Source organism: Triticum urartu, chromosome 3A (assembly GCF_056163025.1).
Source record: "Triticum urartu cultivar PI428250 chromosome 3A, HENAU_Tu73, whole genome shotgun sequence".
Lineage (NCBI taxonomy): Eukaryota > Viridiplantae > Streptophyta > Magnoliopsida > Poales > Poaceae > Triticum > Triticum urartu.
Window position 1 is genome coordinate 189,200,977 of NC_141875.1, and position 19,856 is coordinate 189,220,832.

The window sequence follows — 19,856 nt, forward strand, 5'->3', positions numbered from 1 at the left end:
CACTTTCTCCCTTGGCGGCGGTGGCGGTTTCGGTCCAAAATGGGCGTCGACTTTTGCCCGCACTATGGCATTGGTTTGCTCCTCGGTCCTGTCGTAAGCCCTCACAGGAAGAGGAGTAGTGAGGTTTGGAACATATTTATATCGCTTGCCTCCGCCTGTACTTCCTGTACTATGACCTCGACTGGTACTGCTACGCACCATAGCTGCGGGGTGTCTCTTCTGCGATTGCTGAGGCGGCGGAGACGGCTGACGGGGCTGAGTTGGACGAGGAGGAGTGGCCTGAAGCTGTGCCGGACTTGGAGGAGGAGTGGCCTGAGGTTGTGCCGGACTTGGAGGAGGAGTGGACGTCTGACGCTGTGTCGGACTTGTAGGAGGAGTGGCTTGACACTTTGCCGGACTTGGAGGAGGAGGAGTGGCCTCACACGTTGGTGGACTTGGAGGAGCGGGAGTCTGCTGACTCGGTGGCGGACTTCGACGAGGAGTCGGGTGACGCAGTGTCGGTGGCCTTTGAAAAATGATGCAATCCTTTCTCCATAGGATGATACGATGTTTGGCATCTCCGAGTGTGTGCTCCTCATCACCTCTAGGAATGTCAAGCTCTAGCCCCGAATATTGGTCCACCACCTCATCAACCAAGACACGAGCATAGCCCGCTGGAATCGGGTTGCAATGGAAGGTTGCCTCGGGGGAATTTGAAAAAGCAACGGCGTCTGCCACCTTCATGGATATGTTCTTCATTTTGAAGTGTAGCTCACAGTTAGTGTTCTCCGTAATGTCATCCATAGGGTATCTATCCAGCACTACTGCGTCGCCCGGGGCGGAACCCACGCTGCTTCTCGGCATGGATGGGGTGGTGGAATCCAATGCTGGATCATCCGCTAGCTGCTGCAGCTGCTGAGACCCCCTTTGCTGGCTAAGTGAGTCGATCTGCTCCTGCTGCCGCTGGAATTTAGCTGCCAATTCCGCTTGACTTGCTTCTAGGCCTTGAAGGCGTTCATAGTCGAGCTTCCTTTGCTCCTCCTCCATCTTCTTCTTCTTCTCCTCCGCAATCTTATTTCTCGCACGGGTTCTGTAGTCGGCGTTCCAGTCCGAAAACCCCTCATACCACGGAATAGCGCCCTTGCCTCGTGTTCTTCCCGGGTGTTCAGGATTTCCCAGGGCACGCTAAGCTCGTCGTTCTCTCTGTTGGGCTGGAACACCCCCGATCGATCCTCTTCTATTGCAACAAGTAGCGCATCGTCGGCTCCGTTCAGACATGCCTTCGTCGAAACATTGCCTGTCTTCGGGTCCAACTCCCCCCCATGCGCATAGAACCAAGTCCTGCACCTGGGGGGCCAGCTCTTAGTAACCGGAGTGACACCTGCATCCTCCATCTCTTTCTCAGACTTATCCCACTTAGGCATTGCCACCGCGTAGCCACCTGGCCCCAGCTTATGGAACTTATCCTTTTTTTCGGCATTCTTCTTGTTTATTCTCGACCGTTCCTTAGCTAATTCTGAATCCTTGAATTTCATGAAATCGTCCCAATGAGCACTTTGATTCTCTAGTATCCCCTCGAATACTGGAGTCTTCCTTCCTCCCTTGACGTACTTCTCCCACGTCATTCTCTTGTGGTTCTTGAATGCAACCGCCATCTTCCTAAAAGCAGCGTCCTTGACTTTCCGCACGTCTGCTTCTGTGAAATATCTGGTAGGTTGAAATGTTCCATAAGAGTATCCCAAAGCAGATTTTTTTTGATTCTCGTCGACAAAAGTAACATCTGGACGTGGATTTGCTGGCTTTCTCCATTCTTGAAGGGAGATTGGGAGTTGGTCCTTCACAAGAACTCCGCACTGACGAATGAACTTGTCCGCAATCTTCTTAGGCGCTAATGGTTCGCCATTAGGTTTGAATGCCTCGATATTGTACTTTACGCCCTCCTTCAACTTTTTGTTCAGGCCTCATTTCATCCTTTTGCCTAAAGATTTGCTCGATCCGGATGGCTGAAAGAAGAAAGATCGATTCGTTAATATATCTTCAACTCATTTTAAACATGCGATGATCACCAGATTTCTGCTTATATAAATATATATACCTCGCCGGTGCTTGTTGTTTCAGGATCAACATGTTCTTCGTCGTAGTTCATGACTTCATATTCTCGGTCATCGCGATCGAATATCATATCACCCTCTCCGGTGTTGTTTAGAAATTCGGAGCCGTCAAAATCTTCTTCATTCTGATCATCATCTGGCCCGCGTATGATATCAAACATGGTCTATTCTCTCTCTCTGTCGGTATTGTCCGCCATAGCTTTTATTTAACTATGCCAAAAGAAATATAAAACAATTCAGTATAATCTCGAATAATAGATATAATCTCGAATACATCGTCTCGAATAATAGATATAATCTCGAATACATCATCTCGAATAATAGATATAATATTGAATACATCACTAGCTAGTGAGCTAGCAAGCTAATAAAGATCGAATACTACAGAGTCATCTAGGCCACTCGCGGTTCCTGAGGTGCGGGCGGTGGACACCAAAGAGAAGGAACCATCACTGGAACATAGCTCGGGTGATCTCCCCAAAGAACCTGCCAGGTATTGGAGAACCTGACGTCCGTAGCAGCCATGTAGCGATGGACGTGCTCATCCTCCTCCCTGACACGGCGACGTACCACCTCCGGCGGGGCCGGCTCCCTCCGCACCGAAAGTGGCCCACGCGAATGCCACCAAAGGAGATGGGGGTCGACGACGGGACTCGGGGCCGGGTTCCTCACCAAGCGTCGCGCCCCTGAAGGTAGCACCTCCCAGTGCCAGTCCGGCGGAGCCCAGTCTCGGACGTCCTCTGAAGCAGGACGTCATCGCGGACGTGTCGACGGCGAGGATGCGGGCCGGGCATCGTCGACAACAAAATACTATATGCCGCAAAAGTAAAGTAACATTTTTAAATGATGGATTGTGATGATTTCATATATGCAAATTCTAAATTTTATAACTAAAAATATAAGAAACTAAAAAAACATCGATCATCGTCTAACAATTTGAAATTAATCTAATTCATCTAGCTAGCTAAAACTAGCATTTCCAAAATTTCTATCATTTCTATATAACTAACATTTCTATAACATTTGACATTATATATATTATAACTAACATTTCTACATACTATTTGACATTAATCTAATCTAATTAATTAATTCATCTAAAACTTTGTATGAAAAACAGAAAAACAGAAAAAACTAAAAGCTAAAAACAGAAAAATTGTGTGTGTGTGCACGTCTAGTGTGTGTGTGTGTGCATGTAGTGTGTGTGTGCGCGTGCGCGTGTGTGTGCACTACGGTCGGCGCCGGCGCCGGCGCCGGTGTGCGCTACGATCGATTGGAGGGAGGAGAGGGGCCGGGGGAGGGGCTCACAGCGCGCGCGGGCAAGGTCGAGGCGACGGCGAGGGCGAGGTCGATCCAAAGGCGACGGCCACGGCGAAGCGAGGGGATCGGCGACCGGGACGGCGACGGGGGTGCCGCGGAGTCGACGGGGACGACGCGACGAGGACGGGGGCGTCGCGGAGTCGACGGGGACGGCGCGACGGGGGCGGCGACGGCGCGGGACGGGGCGGCGGCAGAGAGAAGTGGGAGATGAGAAATTGAAAATTTTCGAAGTGTTTCTTATATAGGGGACACCTTTAGTACCGGTTGGAGCCACCAACCGGTACTAAAGGCCTGTTTTGGCCAGGCCAAGCGGGGGGAAGCACCCCCCTTTAGTACCGGTTCCTGGCTCCAACCGGTACTAAAGGCCCCCCCCTTTAGTACCGGTTGGTGCCACGACCCGGTACTAAAGGGGGTGCGCTGCCAGGCGAGGGGCGCAGAAGTTTAGTCCCACCTCGCTAGCCGAAGGGCGCTCACACCTGCTTATAAGCCCCACCGTCGCTGCTGTCTCGAGCTCCTCTCTAAAGTAGGCCTTTTGGGCCTACCTCTGCTACTCTGCCCTGTGGGGCCTATTGGGCTTGCGGGCCTGCATCCTGGCCCAACAACATGTTGGGTTTCTAGTCGTATGCAGGCCGCTGTGGCCCGGTAGGTGGGCTTTTTTCATTTAGTTTTTTCTTTTCTGCTTTATTTATTTTTTTAGTTGTTTTTTGCTGTATTTAGAGTTTCTTTGTGAATATTTTTGATAGTTTTTAGAAACTTTCAGTTTGTGCCGGTAGTTTTTAAATTTGAATAGTTTAAATTTTGAATTATTTGAAATTTGTGTGAATCACTAGTTTGTGAATAACTTAACTTTAAAAATACATTTTCCAGTGATTCTTTTTTCTTATGTTTAATATTAGTGTGTTTTATCATTATATTCAATTTGGTAATGCTTAAGTTATTTAAAAATGAAATGCCTTTGTAACGGTTGAGCTTTCGTCCGAAACCCTGATACTTCGAAACAGATTGTCCATTTTGTACACGAAGTGCATCCAGTTTTTGTGGTAACCCTCTCTACTTTTTTGCACATGCTATGTGGGGAAATTACGATACCATGCCAACTTTCATCCTTTTCTGAGTTCATTTGAAATGCTTTTCAATTTCAGGGTCATTTAGCTGAAAAAATCAATAAATGCATGAAAGAATTTGCTTGCACATAAAATTTCTTCGCGTTTCAAATGCCAAAACACATAACTAGCTACCCTAACTATTACAGAGATTTCCTCCTGGGTGTGAAACACAGAAGAAAGTGATGATAGTTAAGCCGATCACAACCCAGATCTTTGGGTGTGAAACTTTTTCTTCGCGTGTGTCCCTTTGCGTCGTAGCCATGGAAAATCTTCATCATTTAACGGGATGCTCGGGTCAATATTCACTATGAATGGAGCAATTTCATCAAATTTTTCATAATCTTCTGACTTGTCTGTCTTGTCATCCACTCCCACGTTGTTTCTCTTCCCAGAAAGAACTATGTGCCGCTTTGACTCATCGTACGATGCATTCGCTTCCTTATCTTTTCTTTTTCTTGGCTTGGTAGACATGTCCTTCACATAGAAAACCTGTGCCACATCATTGGCTAGGACGAATGGTTCGTCTGGATACGCAAGATTGTTGAGATCCACTGTTGTCATTCCGTACTGCGGGTCTTCCGTTACCCCGTCTCGTGTCATATTGACCCATTTGCACCGAAACAAAGGGACCTTTAAACCACGTCGATAGTCAAGTTCCCATATGTCCTGTATATAACCATAATATGTTTCCTTTCCCGTCTTGGTTTCTGCATCAAAGCGGACACCACTGTTTTGGTTGGTGCTCTTCTTGTCTTGGGCGATCGTGTAAAATGTATTACCATTTATCTCGTACCCTTTGAAAGTCATTATATTCGAAGATGGTAACTGGGACAGCAAGTACATGTCATCTTCAATAGAGGTGTCATGCATGGTACGTGCTTGCAACCAGCTGGCGAAACTCCTGGTTTGTTCATGTGTAATCCAGTCATCAGACCGCTCCGGGTGTTTGGAGCATAGCAAATTCTTGTGTTCATCCATATACGGAGCCACCAAGGCGGAATTCTGTAGAACTGTGTAGTGTGCTTCAATGAGAGAATGTCCGTCCATACATATTATTTGTTCCCCTCCTAGCGTGCCTTTTCCATCTAGTCTGCCCTTATGCCGCGATTCAGGAACACCAATCGGCTTAAGGTCAGGAATAAAGTCAATACAAAACTCAATGACCTCCTCATTTTGACGGCCCTTGGAGATGCTTCCTTCTGGCCTAGCACGGTTATGAACATATTTCTTTAAGACTCCCATGAACCTCTCAAAGGGGAACATATTGTGTAGAAATACAGGACCCAAAACGTTAATCTCTTCACATAGGTGAACTAGGACGTGCGTCATGATGTTGAAGAAGGATGGTGGGAACACCAACTCGAAACTGACAAGACATTGCACCAAATCATTCTGTAACCTTGGTATGATTTCTGGATCGATTACCTTTTGAGAGATTGCATTGAGAAATGCACATAGCTTCACAATGGCTAATCGAACGTTTTCCGGTAGAAGCCCCCTCAATGCAACCGGAAGCATTTGCGTCATAATCACGTGGCAGTCATGAGACTTTAGGTTCTGGAACTGTTTCTCTGCCATGTTTATTATTCCCTTTATATTCGACAAGAAGCCAGACGGTACCTTAATACTGAGCAGGCATTCAAAGAAGATTTCCTTCTCTTCTTTGGTAAGAGCGTAGCTTGCATGACCCTGATGTATGCCGTCTTTTCCGTGCATATGTTGCTGGTCCTCCCGTGCCTCAGGTGTACCTTTTGTCTTCCCATACACGCCCAAGAAGCCAAGCAGGGCCACACAAAGATTCTTCGTCACGTGCATCACGTCGATTGCGGAGCGGACCTCGAGGTGTTTCCAATAGGGCAGGTCCCAAAATATAGATTTCTTCTTCCACATGGGTGCGCGTCCGTCAGCGTCACTCGGAACAGGTTGTCCACCAGGACCCTTTCCAAAGACCACCTTCAAATCCTTGACCATATCATGTACATCAGCACCAGTACGGTGGCGAGGCTTCGTCCGGTGATCTGCCTCACCTTTGAAATGCTTGCCTTTCTTTCTTACGGGATGCCTGCTCGGAAGAAATTGACGATGTCCCAGGTAGACATTCTTATTAGCCAAATATATACTGTCAGTACCGTCCAAAAAGTGCGTGCATGCGAGGTATCCCTTGTTTGTCTGTCCTGAAAGGCTACTGAGAGCAGGCCAATCATTGATGGTCACGAACAGCAACGCCTTTAGGTCAAATTCTTCCCCCATGTGCTCGTCCCATGCACGTACACCTGTTCCATTCCACAGTTGTAAGAGTTCTTCAACTAATGGCCTTAGGTACACATCAATGTCGTTGCCGGGTTGCTTAAGGCCTTGGATGAGCACTGGCATCATAATGAACTTCCGCTTCATGCACAACCAAGGAGGAAGGTTATACAAACATAGAGTCACAGGCCAGGTGCTATGGTTACTGCTCTGCTCCCCAAAAGGATTAATGCCATCTGCGCTTAGACCAAACCATACGCTCCTTGCGTCATCTGCAAACTCCTTCCCGTACTTTCTTTCGATTTTTCTCCACTTTGACCCGTCAGCGGGTACTCTCAACTTTCCGTCTTTCTTACGGTCTTCTCTGTGCCATCGCATCGCCTTGGCATGCTCTTTGTTTTGGAACAAACGTTTCAACCGTGGTATTATAGGAGCATACCACATCACCTTGGCAGGAATCTTCTTCCTGGGGCGCCGGCCCTCGACATCATCAGGGTCATCGCGGCAGATCTTATAGCGCAATGCACCACATACCGGGCAAGCGTTCAAATCCTCGTACTCACCGTGGTAGAGGATGCAATCATTAGGGCATGCATGTATCTTCTGCACCTCTAACCCTAGAGGGCAGACAACCTTCTTTGCTTCGTACGTACTCTCGGGCAATTCGTTGTCCTTTGGAAGCATATCCTTTATCATTACCAGCAACTTTCCAAATCCCTTGTCAGATACACCATTCTCTGCCTTCCATTGCAGCAATTCCAGTGTGGTGCCCAGCTTTTTCTTGTCACCTACGCAATTCGGGTACAACAATTTTTTGTGATCCTCTAATATGCGCTGCAACTTCCTCTTCTCCAAATCACTTGCGCAGTTTCTCTTTGCATCGGCAATGGCCCGACCTAGATCATCAACGGGCTCATCTGATGCCTCTTCTTCAGCTTCTTCCCGCATTGCCGGCTCAGCTTCTTCGCGCATTACCGGCTCAGCTTCTTCCCGCATTGTTGTATCATCGTATTCAGGGAACCCATGGCCAGGATAGCTGTCGTCGTCCTCTTCTTCTTCATTGTCTTCCATCATAACCCCTCTTTCTCCGTGCTTGGTCCAAACATTATAATGGGGCATGAAACCGGTCTTAAACAGGTGGACGTGAATGGTTCTTGACGTAGAGTAATTGTGACCATTCTTACAGCGAGCACATGGACAAGGCATAAAACCATCCGCCTGCTTCTTTGCCTCAGCCGCAAGCAGAAAAGTACGCACGCCCTCAACGAACTGGGGAGAGCATCGGTCATCGTACATCCATTGCCGGCTCATCTTCATTACACAACACCGAATAGACCAAATTAATACAAGTTCATACATAAAGTTCATACAACACTTAAATGCAACAAACAAATAACTCTCTAGCTAAAGCATTTGAATGCAACAACAAATACGATCAAGATCGCAACTAAGGTAACAATGGATCCAACAGCATAATGATACCAAGCCTCACTATCGATGGCATATTTTCTAATCTTTCTAATCTTCAAGCGCATTTTCTCCATCTTGATCTTGTGATCATCGACGACATCGGCAATATGCAACTCCAATTCCATCTTCTCCCCCTCAATTCTTTTCAATTTATCTTTCAAGTACTCGTTTTCTCTTTCAACTAAATTTAACCTCTCGGCAATAGGGTCGGTTGGAATTTCCGGTTCAGATACCTCCTAGAAAAAATTTCTATGTCAACTTGATGGGCATAATTTGTCATAAACACGAAATGCAACTAGTTTTAAAAGAGAATATACATACCACACCCGAATCATAACAAGGACTAGGGCCGACGGGGACGGATATCAAAACCATGGCACTATATGTATAACAAACAACGTACGGGTAAGATAATTATACGAGTAACTATATATCCAAATCACACAAACATCAATTTTTATATAAAATTTCATGAACAATAGGCTCACCACAAGGTGGTGCCGGCGACGGGACGGTGCGAGCGATTGACGGTGGCTACGATGGAGATTTAGAAGGCACTAAGTAAACCACACCTACATATGCAAACTAAGTGTTATTTTTGACCTCAAATTGCATATAAATCAAATACTAGCACATATATATATATCCTCCCAAATTACTAAACTCACAAATTAATCACTATATAAACCAATGCAAGAGCTAATCTAGCAATGAGAGATGAAAGGATAAAGTTCCTAACCTTTGTGATCATTTGACTGGATGAGGGCCTTCAAATCTTGACAAATTTTGGGCAAATTTTGTGATGAACTCGAGAGGAAGAAGGGAAGAACAGAGGAGAGGGCCGGAGAGGGGAAAGGGGGAAGAACAGAGTGCTGGTGGACGAAGGGTTTATATAGGACGACCTTTAGTACCGGTTCGTGGCACGAACCGGTACTAAAGGTGCTGGAGGGCCCCACTCTGACATCCTGCCACCACTCTCATTAGTACCGGTTCGTAGCATGAACCGGTGCTAAAGGTTCGCCACGAACCGGTACTAATGAAAGCGGCCCGGCTATCCGTTGGAACCGGCACTTATGTATACATTAGTGCCGGCTCAAATACAAACCGGCACTAATGTGCTTCACGTTTGACCATTTTTCTACTAGTGAAGACCTCCTCACGGAGAGGAACCAGTTACCCTTTCTATCGTCCCGTGTTGACATTGGATTGTGTGATCCATATGTGTACTTGCATCTAGCATATGTGTGATCATTCTTGTTGGTTTGAGTGATTCTCTCATGTTTCCCCTCGTGTTCTTCATGGTCCTCTCGGGATCCCCTCCTTTCATGAAATATCGGCCATCTAGGGTTCCACCCTACATCAGGTCTACAAATTCATCAACGCAAGGATATCTTCATATCTCAGGAGAAATACCTCAAGGATGTGTTGAGGAAATTCGACATGCAAGATTGCAAAGGCGTCAAAATCCTTATGCCCACAAATGTCCATCTATGCACCAATGAAAATGGTATTGACTTCTATCAAAAGGTATACCGCTCCATGATTGGCTCTTTATTGTATCTATGTGCACCTAGGCCAGATATTATGCTTAGTGTTTGCATGTTTGACCGTTTTCAAGGTACACCGTAGGAATCACACCATAAGGTTGTGAAGCATATTCTTCGATATCTAGCTCACACACCAACACTTGGATTATGGTATCCCAAGGGCTCGGCTTTTGATCTCATTGGATATTCAGACTCTGAATATGCTGGTGATCGTGTGGACATGCCATTTCCTCGGACATTCCTTGGTATGTTGGTTCTCGAAGAAGCAGAATTCCGTATCACTCTCTACTGCTGAAGTTGAGTACATTGCTGCTGGTTCGTGTTGTGCTCAATTGCTATGGATGAAGCAAACCCTCAAGGACTATGACATCAATGTGAAGAATGTGCCTCTCTACTGTGACAATGATAGTGCCATCAAGATTGCTCATAACCCAGTTCAGCACTCAAACACAAAGCACATTCAGATTCGTCATCATTTTCTTCGTGATCATGTGTTCAAGGGTGACATCTCTATCGAGCACGTGAATACTGAAGAACAGCTAGCCGATATCTTCACAAAGCCCTTGGATGAGAAGAGTTTTAGCAAGTTTGCGGTGTGAGCTAAATACCTTAGAATCTTCGAATGTTCTCTGAAAAGGACACACATCCTAACACTTAAGAAAAATTGATGACTTAGATGTGCAACACACGAAGTAACATTTTTCTTCAATCAATGAAGACTAACCCTCTAAGTGTGAAGAAATTAACGAAGAATTTGATTCTCATAGCCCTACGACAATTGTACGCGGTGTCTGAAATCATCATTTTTATACAGTGGGTCTCGCCACCAACAAAAGTTGAAAATCTTCACTTTTGAAATTCCTCAGTTGTTCAAACTCTTCAACTTTGCATAGTCTTCACTCTTTCCGACTGTGTTCTTCATTGGCTATATATATATATATATATTGAGTTTTCAGTCCTCTACAACATTCACTTATTGCTAACTCTTCAACTTGACTTTTCTTCTAGGTGAATGTGATCGGACCCCTCCCCCTCTATTCTAAACTCAACCCAGTCTGATCACAAATTCTTCATGTGCGTTCTATTTGAAACCTGTTCAAAATCATCACCGTGTCCTTGTTAGCTGAAGAATTTGCGAACGAAACATTAAAATTTTCATATTTCAATTTTCTGTTTTTGCTGCTCAAATCGTTCTGCGTCCCACGCTAAGACTTATCTTTTCACCCACGATCTCACACGATCTCCACCTCACCGTATGTGGGTGACACATGTCGCTAGGATGAGAAGGGTCAGGGGCACGTTCGTCCAATTTCTTCTGGCGAGCGGTTTTTCACTTCGGCTATAAATACCCCTCACCCTCATCAGACTTCATTTTCCCCGCCTGAACTCACTCCCCTCGCTCAAGCTTCCAGACCTAGCACCGCCGCTACTTCCATCATCGCCGGTGAGGAAGAGCTTCACCGCCTCGACCTCGTCGCTGTCGTACTCGCGCCGGCCGTGGAAATCTTCACTCCACTGCCGCTGTAGCTGTCTTCCTCTGCCAAGTTAGGGCGTGGAAGATCTGGACCGACGAACTTCCAATCTACAACTCCAGTTCGTCGTCCTCTTCGTAAAGGGTAATTAAAAGTTACTTTTACTGGCCTTGTTGATTCTGATGATTTCCACATAATCTTCAAAAGGTGTTTATTCTTGAACTTCCACACCGTAAACACCTCACCCAAGCATCTGTTCTTGATCTGTCTCTCTATGCTACGTTTTTCTTCAAGATTCCTCAATTGTGTGGATTTTTCAATCTATACAACTCTGGAACCTAAGTCAGAGAACGCATAGTGAAATTCCTCAGGACACCTCTGGTCAAAAACCTCAAACTTGTTCTTTATGAAAAACTTCTGAGAACACACGTGACCTCTCCAAATTCTACGCACATATACTCTGTTCACAAGTACTCATGTCCGCTACTGAATCCCTAGGTTCTCATCAACTTAACTCATTTGCAGCGTTCCTCGAAGACAGATTGCCGACCTCTGTAGAGAACTCTGTTGTTCAAATTCCTCAGCTAAAGAAAATGGCTGACGGCAACAAACCTCGGAAGGGAGGGAAGAAATTCGAAGTCAACACTGCTTTTGAAATCCCTGAAGGCATCTATGGAGGGTACTGCACACCTCCTGAGGAAACAAAGAATGAGCTCAAAGTGCGCATTCAGAAGATTGAGAGGAGATGGGCCAGAGAATGGAGGGAATATTGCTATGTCACTCCCAAGTACATGAAGAATTTCGCTGTACACCCTCCATGCCCAAGACCTTCATTGGCACCTAGCTAAGAAGTTGATCCCACTAGCCTCAAGCGCAGTGAGGACTATCCTGATGAATGGGCCAAGCGACAAGCTAAACTGGCCAAAGTAACCAAAGAGGCAGTGAGGAAATTCATTGAAGACACTGATGCTGCTGCTGCTGAGGCCTCTGCTAGCAAGCCCAAAAAGGCTATGCTTAAGAAGCCAGCTCACAAACCACCAAGCACCTCAGCAATAACCTAACGGCCAAGCTCTTCTGTGCCCTCAAATCAAATTTCTCAAGCTGCTCTAGTTCCTCCAGCTGCAAAATCCTCAGCTGCTCCTGTCCGGTCCTCAACACCTGTGCACCTCGCCTTGTGCCAAAGGCCACTGGCATCTCAATTGCCCCAGGAGCCTCTGCAAGTTTTCCAGCTCCTCTGCAGTTCTCAACAGGCCCAACTTTGCTGAAGACTAAGGCCACTGCTGGACGAGGCACTAGACCAAGTACTCAAAGAAGCAGGTTGCCTTTCATGTGCCATCTAGTGAAGATGAGGCTGATGATGAAGAATTGGAAGAAATCATTAGAGATAGACATCAAAGGGCCGCTAGAGCCAAAGGCACAAATGTCCCTCTTCTACTGGACCCCAAGTTGATCCTGGATCTCATTGATCTCTGGCACAAGGACCCCAACACTCCTGTGCCTGACTTCAAACTCACAACTGGCTAGAATCACATGTTGACCTCCTTCATAGGCGAGGAAAAATGGAAGTTTGAAAAGACCAGCAGCTGAAGAAAGCTTAGTACAAGAAGGAGCGATTTCTGAAGAAGCACGTTGTCAAAATGACAACTGATGAACTTGTTTCCATGCAAGCTGGGATGAAAGGACTCAGTGATGAATTTGACACATACCATGTAGATTGGCTAGGAGCCAAGGTAAGATTCATCAAGATGGCGAAGGGATTCACCTCCAATTGTAGGATTTTGGGTTCCGGCAATACCCTTAAGGTTCGAACACTAGGGTGCGCGCGAAGATCTCTCCCTCACCGATCACGCCCTCAAGCACTTCGCGATCTCAAAGGCTAGCTCGATGAACTCGCAACACAAGAGACACAAGATTTATACTGGTTTGGGCCACCGTTGCGGTGTAATACCCTACTCCAGTGTGGTGTAGTGGATTGCCTCTTGGGCTGATGATGAACAGTACAAGGGGAAGAACAGCCTCCTGAGGTGAGGTGTTCTTGCGCTTGGTTGGTGTGTGGCTGAGGATGGAATGGCTCAGATCTAAGATGAGGTCGATCCCCCTTCTACTGTTGTGGCTAATCCTATTTATAGAGGCCCTGGTCCACTCCCCAAATACTGAGCGGGAAGGGAGCCAACAACGACCATTTCGAAAGGGGACAGCTAGTACAAGTTATCCTGACAAAAGTAGTCTTCGCCTGCCAAAGGCTCTAGTGGTGACGCCGTCTTGGGCTCCACCGTGACCTCCGTCCTATCGTCCTGCTGGTCTTGGTCTCATTGCACTGATATGGAAACCTTTGCTTGACGCCTCGGTACTCTTCGTCTGTGCTTGCTTCCATAGCACCAAAGAGGAAACAAGTACACTGTGAGTGCTGGCGCCCGCCTGGTCTCAATCGTCATGGCTCACCTCATGGGAACCTCACGAGGTTTGCCTAGCCTTTATCTCTCCGCCCCTCGTGAGCCATCTTGGTGAGGCCTCTCCTGACGAGGTCTTGCATCGCCCACCTCACGAGGCTTGGCCCCTCGCGAGGATCTTGAATGCTTATCGGTGAAGTTGGACCGTACGGGCCCACTCATAGCGCCACGCTGTCGGCCACAGGCAGGCAAGTCTGGGGACCCCCATTCCCAGAACGCCGACAGTAGCCCCCGAGCCCAAGGCGCACTCGAGCTTGGTTGCGAGGTGAAGCCAGGGGCAAGTGCGGTGCGCTGCGGGAACCAATAGTCTGCGGCCTTGGTCGACACATGGCGGTTGATTGGACGTGGGCATCTCTACTTCCCCATGTTGCCTTCGCAACTGCCCGACTTGACGAGTCCCTACTACATGCAAGAAAAAACCATCATTATTACCTTAGATCATGCAGGCCGGTGGTTGGCCTTTATTTGGTTATAAATGGGAGCTGGGGGCGGAGCCCCATCGCCCGTCTCTCCTCTGCCGCTCCCGCTTCTTCTCCTTACTTGTTCCACTCCTTGCTGATGCAGTCATGGCGCCGATTTTGAGGTTCTCGGCCGCGGAGAAGGGCAAGGCTCCCCTCAACGAGCCCGAGCTGCTTCCGCCAAAGAAGAGGAGGTCCCATCGCCACGAGATGGTCGTGAGGCCGGTGGTGTCATGGCCGTGGTACGAGAGGCCACCTCCTGGGTACCCGTTGCCCTTGTATGCTCACGTCAATGATTCCGAAGGGAGGAGCGATGAGTGCTGCCGCCCGCGCCAGGGCCATGGCCGCCGGGCCGCGGAGGTGCACGCTGTCGCCCCAGGGGTCCACACTACGGACTCCTCGCGTGAGTTCGTCTTGTGGGCGGCGATGCCCCCGAGCACTTTGATTCGCTTGCCTTCCTTTTTCTCTGCAGAGATGCCGCCAATGGGGCCCCTCGAGCTTTGTCTGCAGCATGCCGACTATGACGCCTCGGCGACTAGAGCGGAAATTGAAGTCAGCGCCTCCGGGAGGATCTTCATGACCCAAGGTTGGGGCGAGATTGCCCGAGTCTGCCGCACGAAGGGCGCCCTCATGATCCACTTCGAGTTTGACGACGCCTCCATGTTGTTCTTCAAGCTCTTCGATGACGAAGGCCGCCGCCAAGAGTGCTGCCCTAAAGGAGGTCGCTAGGACAGCGTAGCGGCAGGCGCTGGGCCTGCCGCAGGCCTCGCCTGCAGCTCCTCCAGCGACAGCGGCGAGTCCTGATGGTCCAACGACTCTCCCGAGCATGTGGAGTCTCCAGAGACGAGCGATGACAACTACGTGCCCCCGAGCTCCCGTCGGGCCCGAAGCAAGGCTGCAGCGTCTGGCCGCCGCCGTCGATGATTTGGATGGGGTTGGCGCCGGCCTCTCGTGGCCCACTTTTGATGATGGCGTTGGCGTCGTCCGGCGCGTGTAGATAGAGCTCCTAGGGATTCTTTTCCTTTTGTTCCCTGCGAGGAATCGAGACGGACCCCGCTGGGGCGTGTAAGGCGTCTGTAATGTCGTTTGTTGATATTATCCTTGTTATGAAGTTGTGCGTGTGCGTGCTCCGTTCCGGCTCGGTTTCCACTTTCCAACCTCGCGACAGCGTGGTGCTCTACACCGACAGGTCCCGGTCCTCAGGTAGGCTTCAGCCGTCGCTGGTATGCCAGGTCGCGATGCCGTGGTCAATGCCAGGAGGTGAGCGGCCCGAGGTCCAGTAGGAGCCCCTGAGACGCGATGCTCAGGACGTCCCCTTTGGCGCGCAAGCGACCGCCGAGAGGTAAGAGAGGGAGACTATGTTGCCGCAGCGGGGCAGCACAAATGAGAACTCTACGCTGTAGCGGTTGGTTGACCCGAGCGTGAAACTTATCTTGGCAATCCAGGGTTGGTCCTTCGTGAGACGCCAGGCTTGGGCGTCGGCCACTGCTGAGTAGCTAGGTTAGGCCCGTGCGGGCTTTTCCCTCTTCTCCATGTCCTTCCTGGTGCTCTACGTCCTCAGGTCTCGGCCCCCAAGCGAGCTTAGCCGCCGCTGGTATGCCAGGTCGCGATGCCGTGGTCAAGGCCAGGGGGTGAGGGTTGGAGAGCCAGTAAGAGCTCCTGAGTAGCGATGCTCAGGTGCGCCCCTTTTAACATGCAAGCGAATCGCATGGGAAAAGAGAGAGAGTCTGCGGTACTGCCCGCTGTAGCCTTCAGGAAGTTCCTGCAAGTTAGCGCAAGGAAGGGAACCAATCGCCATGGTGATTGTCGATCCGCCTCTGGTACGCGGGAGGGGATTCCCTGTTGCGCAGATCCCTCGGGGCGTGTACAGCCCCGCCTTGACACGTGGCTTGCACGACAAGGCTAGGCGAGGTGTGTCTGGGCACTCGTGAGCCAGCACGGGACTCACAAGGCCCTACCTCAAGGCGGGTTGCGCCTGGTCTTGATTCTTGTTTGCTGTGTTGGTCCTGCGAGGTGGTCAGACAACCTGCACCAAACGAATCTCCCAATGTTATCGTGTGGGAAAGCCAAGCTCCAATGGCCCCAGGAGGTGACGTGAACGGGGCCAGCCCGCTAGACAGAGCTCAGCTATTGGATTTATCGACGCTGCAGGGATGGACCCAAGCACAGACGCCGTGCCTAACCCTCTCACGCGAAAAGTCCTGAAGAAAGATGACCGGCGCGCGGCTCCCGTGGTGGGAGACATTCAAGGAAGTTATAATGATAGATAGATTAAACATGGAAGGCAAACTAGCTCAGGTAAATGCATGAACGATACACTCCGCTGGGTCCGGCCCGAGCGGCTTGGGGATGATGCAGCCCGAGGGGCGCCCCCAGCAAGGTAAGCTGAAGTCGTAAAAAGAAGGGATACATGCCATAGGGATGGACCACACGGCCTGGGAATAATGTAGCCCCATGGGCGCTCCCACCTAAATAAACTTGGAAAATGTCACCTGGTTCCATTGATGAAGGGCTGTTGAGGCAGCTATAGGTACGCGGCAAAGGGGTTGTTCCTCACGAGCCACCGGGGCCCTGAGCCTCGGGAGGCTCTGGGGGTCCAGGCGGTTCCTTGAGGACCATCGCCATCTCTTCCAAGACTGTGTGATGCCTGGCCTCCTAACCCGCCATGACGCTCCGCAGGTTGCGCTGGAAGGCAGCGGCCATGCTCGGCAGGCTGAACGGCATGCAAACATAGCTGTGAGGTGGACCTTCGCAGCTCCCAACACGCGAAGGCCAAAAGCGCTCCTAAGATGCGGCTCGGTTGAGCCCTAGTATGTCGATGCAGACGCGAAGCTCACCACCCTCGCCTGGGTGGGGAGCAATGCCAGGTGGGCGGCGGTCGCCGCATATTGCTCTTGCTTCCTGAAGCTCCTGAGATACCTTGGTGATGAACTCCTAAGCGCCGGGCGCTCCTTGCCCAGTGTCCTACTGGGGGAGATGTGCCGCAAAACACGCCTCCAAGTGGTGCCCGAGCGCCTCCCTCGTGACTTTGGCAAGGTCTGAGGCCCTCCAGAAGAGATCCCTAGAGCCCTGACCGAGGAGGGCGCCGGGCGCGTTCCCATGCAACAGAGGGAGGCGCCCCAAGTGCGGGCGCTGATCCTGATGAGATACCACTTGCGGCGCTGCCCTCCTAAGGTCCGGCACAGAGTAGCTGCTTCTTCTTCTTGGGGACGACCTCAGGAGGGTACCGAGATGCAAATTTGCAGGGTCTTCAATTGATGCTGCTTGGAAGGCGCGCTCGAGGGAGCACGCCGCATCTCTTTCTTCGCGGGGGACTGTGATGATCCCGCCGCTTCCTGGCATCTTGAGGACATTATAGCCATGGTGTGTCACTCCCATGAACTTGGCCAGGGCCGGTTACCCGAGGATGGCATTGTACGGCAGACGAGTGTGGGCAACATCGAAGTCGATGAGCTCGGTACGGTAGTTGTTGCGTTCTCCAAAGGTGACTGGGAGGTGGACCTGACTTATCGGCGTGGTGGAGCCGTCGGTCACTCCTGAGAAAGGTTTGGTCGGCTGAAGATGATCGTATAGCACTTGAAGGTTGTTGAACGTCTCGACGGACAGGACGTTGAGCCCTGCGCCGCCATAGATGAGGGTCTTGGTGACTTGCACGTTGCTGATGACGGGTGAACAAAGCATTGGGAGAGCGCCAGCAATGGCCGCACACTTGAGCTGATCTGCTGAACTGAAGGTAATAGCGCACTTGGACCACCTGAGCAGGCGTGTAGCCTCGAGCTTGGGAAGGACTGCGTTCACCTCGCGAGCAAACTGCTTGAAGATACGCTGTGAGGCTGGGGCTTGAGGTCCGCCCAAGATGCAGGCGATATCACGCGGCTCCTGGAAGCCCCCAGCCCCCTCGTCTTGGTGGTGGTCGTCGTTACTTCTTGGTGGCGGCAGTGGACGAAGCCCAGCATTGCCCTGAGAGCGGCCCTCGCGAGGCTGATCCCTACAGGCACCTTCACGAGGCTGATCCTACCAGCGGTCCTCATGAGGCCTGTCGCGCCACTCCTGGCATGGGCCCCGGTCGTCCCTGTTTCCTCCTCCTCGGACGTAGCCTCGGTCATTGCGCTCGGGGCGACGACCGAAGTGTCCTTCGTGCATGGCTCTGAGCTCTTGGCAATCGTTGGTGTTGTGGCTGTGTACGTTGTGGAAAGCGGAAACAGTCGGCTGCCCTTGGATGACTCAAGCTAGTCCCTGCCACGCTTCGTGTCCGGCTCTACCGCGAGCACGGCGACTCCCTTGCGCTTCACGTCCTTGGCCTTGGCTTTCTTCTCCTCTCGGTCGGCAGCTGGGATCTCGAGGAGGGAAAGGCGCCCTTCCTCAGCCCTTGCGCCCTTGGTCGCCAAGTTGAACAGCTCTAGGGATGTGCACAACTGCTCATGGATGGCGAGCTCCTCCTTCATCTTGATGTCGCCGACGCCATCGGAGAACACAAAGATGATGGCCTCGTCCGTCACCTCGGGGATCTTGAGACGAACGTTCTTGAAGAGCTGGATATACTTCTAGAGGGTCTCCCCTGGTTGTTGCTTGACGCTGCGCAGGTCACCCACGGTCGGGGGGCGGTCGCGAGGGCCCTCGAAGTTGGCGACAAAACGGACGCACATCTCATCCCAGGATGAAATGGAGCCAGGAGGCAGGTTCAGAAGCCAGGAGTCAGCGCCATCCTTGAGAGCCATGGGGAACCAGTTCGCCATGACTTTCTCGTTGCCGCTGGCCGCCTTGATGCTCAGCTCGTAGAGCTGCAAGAACTCTATGGGTTCGGGGGTGCCGTTGTAGCGCGGAGGCAGGTCTGGCTTGAAATTGCCTGGCCAGCCGACGCTAATCAACTCGGGGGTGAAGGCGTGGGAGCCGGCCGTGGTCAGCGGGGCTCACCTTGGAGGTGGAGCCTGGTCGTGGTGCCCCTGCGCCGCTGCGGCATGCGGCGTATGGCCCTGTCGTAGCAAGCAATCCTGGCGTAGCGGAGGTGGCAGTGGTGGAGCACTTCCTTGGGGACGGGGAATATCTTGGCAGCTTCTTTCCTCGTGTGCTGGCACGTGGCGCAGTGGGTCATGCCATTGGACCGCGCATCTTGGAGCCATGAGGCCACCCTGGCGTGAGGGAGGCTGAGGGTCTCCCTGAGGCGCACGTCTCGGCGCAAGGGCGCCATCTTGTTGTGGAGGGGGCGGAGGCGCTCCATGAGCCACGTCGCCCGTAGCTGGCGGAGGACGAGGCAGCGAGAGGGGCGGTGCAGGAGAGCCTTCCGCGGCGCTGACGAGCTCGGCGATGCAGTCCAGCCAGTCCTCGTAGAGGTCGCCGACCGGACAGTAGTGCAGGAGCTCGCGTGCCATGAGCAGTGCGGCCTGCGCGTCCGTCGGGGCGCGGCGAGCGTGAGATGACGAGCCGTCCGGAGTCAGCGACGGGGTGGCGGTGTGGCCATCCCGGCGCATGGAGGGATGCAGCAAAGAGTCTTGCTGCTCGTTCGCCGCGGGACCGGTGACGGTGTTGGCGGCGATAGAGGGAGAACAGCGGGGAGGCCCGCCGACGTATGTCGTCTAAGAAACTCGGGCGGTGAGAGTGGTCCGACGCTCAGCGCGAGCTCGGTGAGCATCGGCCATGAGCTTGGTCGATTGACGAAGCGTGGGTCAACGAAGAAGAAGGCTTCGGCACACCCCTAC